This window comes from Frankliniella occidentalis, unplaced genomic scaffold, assembly GCF_000697945.3.
Source record: "Frankliniella occidentalis isolate FOCC.00 unplaced genomic scaffold, Focc_3.1 Scaffold4, whole genome shotgun sequence".
Classification (NCBI taxonomy): domain Eukaryota; kingdom Metazoa; phylum Arthropoda; class Insecta; order Thysanoptera; family Thripidae; genus Frankliniella; species Frankliniella occidentalis.
The window spans coordinates 2,811,018-2,813,059 of NW_026267134.1; the positions used below are offsets into that span (position 1 = coordinate 2,811,018).

Below are 2,042 nucleotides of genomic sequence, written 5' to 3' on the forward strand. Positions count from 1 at the left end.
CCCCGGGAGACCACACTTAGATCGCCTGGATTTACTTTGGTTCGCGCTGTTTCCCGGCGACGATCCTTATTTCGGGCGATAACGCCTTTTTAGGCATTCCCCGTTATCCTTATCAGTGACGTTATCAGGCGCGGCTCGGAGGAGGGGCGCGGCGGGCAGGAGGCGCCGCCGCAGGTGTCGCGGCCGCGCTCGACTCTGTACCGCCTCTCGTCTCTCGGCCAACTTTAACGACGTGCAGGCCGGCGAGCGGACTCCGAGGACCCCGTCGTCCGCAGCAGGTGCCGGATCAGCAGCAGCTGACTGAGCTGGCCCTCGGTGAGTATGGGACTATGTGATCACTGCGTATGACCCTTCTCCGCTGCCCCGTGTCCACTATGGTCACTTTATGGCGCCGGTCAAGCTGCGGCCACCGCGGCACGGCGCACCCGTACAGCACACCGTTAGCTCGCGCGTACCCCCCACCCCTCCTCTCTCTCCTTTCCCCTGCTCGGGTGACCCCTCATTTATCGCATGGCGTATCCCGCGCCGAAAGGATCGCACCTGCCTAAATTTAATGACCCCCTCCTCCCCTACTTCCCGCGCCCTCCGCGCTGCGCTTTCGTGTTTTAGTCGCGCGTGTCACTCAGCCGCACTCGCCCTGCCGCACGGACACGGACAGCCATGAATATATGGCGGAAAATTGAATTTGAATTTGTTTTCCTTCCACAGTTCCCCTCATACTTTCAACCACTTTTACCCCTGTGTCGGTCAGTTTTTCAGTTGTTTGTATATCGTGTCGTTAGCCGGTCGAAACACATTACTTTGTTGGCGAAAGTAAACACCCGCACTGTAGTGGGGAAATTATAAAGTGACGATCGCGCGCGCAGCAGGCGACCGTTGTGCCGAAATACAAGTACCGACCCCTGATCCTTAATGGAGGGGTACAAATGACCTGACGTTATGTAGGTGAAGACGACAGGAAGGATGGCATAAGGAGGCAGAGAGAGAGAGGGAGAAGGCGAGGAAGGAGGAGGGGTTGGGTCTTCACAAGTGTGCGTCAATTCCTCGCATGACAGCGTTTAATTTACCCCGACGCGGTGACCGTGGCCCTTCTTACCGCCGCTCACTCGGCTATGTCCGTCCATATGTCACCGCCGCCGCCGCCGTCTCCTTCTCTCCCATTGCGGGCCCGGCCTCGGCCCAGCCCCCAAGACGCGGCCGCCGTCCTCCTCCCCCCTTCTAATGAAGGACAGGGTGGTGCCCGCCGTGGTGCGTGCGAGCGTGCTTGCGCGAGTGTGTCGCCGTCGTCTTACCCGCGGCCCGGCACGCGTCTCGGCCGTGTCGCATCTGTCGTCTTTGTCATCGGGACGGAATTACTACGTTATATGGGTATTATTTTCGGGCTGGCTCCGTCGCCGCGGCGTCTCGTCTCGTGCGGCGTAGCGGACGGTTTCCCGCGCCGCGCCGAGCACTAGGGTGGACACAAATCGGGGTCATCTTAAAATATTGAAATGCTTGTTGACCAAAGGGTGTAATTTGGTTAGTAGGGCACTCAAAAAAATTTTCATCAAAATGGAACAATATTTGACCCTGCCGAATTGGTTTTAAACTTTAACATTGGATCCTTATGGGGAATTCTGCCCAAATCAATAAATTTGGGCTGGAGCAAAAAATATTTTATGGACTGAAAGATAACGGTCAAAAACGTGACCTACTCGAAAAACCGAGTCAGAATATGTGCCGCATGCATTCGCAACACATCGCATTTCGAAAATAATATGCACAAATTTACAATTTTAAGCGATTTTTAGCAATTTTGAGTATTTTGTTTTATCGAAATGCAATGTGTTGCGAATACATGCGGCACATATTCTGACTCGGTTTTTCGAGTAGATCACGTTTTTGACCGTTATATTTCAGTTCATAAAATATTTTTTGCTCCAGCCCAAATTTATTGATTTGGGCAGAATTCCCCATAAGGATCCAATGTTAAAGTTTAAGACCAATTCGGCAGGGTAAAATATTGTTCCATTTTGATGAAATTTTTTTTGAGTGCCCTACTA

At 53.0% G+C, this 2,042-nt stretch overlaps 2 protein-coding genes across 4 annotated transcripts in view; one reads left to right on the forward strand and one right to left on the reverse strand.

Moving 5' to 3' along the window:
• Positions 1–2,042, reverse strand: part of LOC113204150 (uncharacterized) — a 59,845-nt gene that overhangs the window by 20,935 nt on the left and 36,868 nt on the right. The gene's annotated exons all lie outside the window — the stretch shown is intronic.
• Positions 22–2,042, forward strand: part of LOC113204176 (uncharacterized) — a 33,961-nt gene continuing 31,940 nt past the window's right edge. Inside the window, exon 1 of one of the 3 annotated variants that reach the window (XM_052268021.1) lies at positions 22–315. The gene's annotated coding sequence lies outside the window, so the exon portion shown is untranslated. The remainder of the gene's footprint in view (positions 316–2,042) is intronic. The other 2 variants (XM_052268026.1, XM_026419238.2) reach the window with 2 other exon arrangements.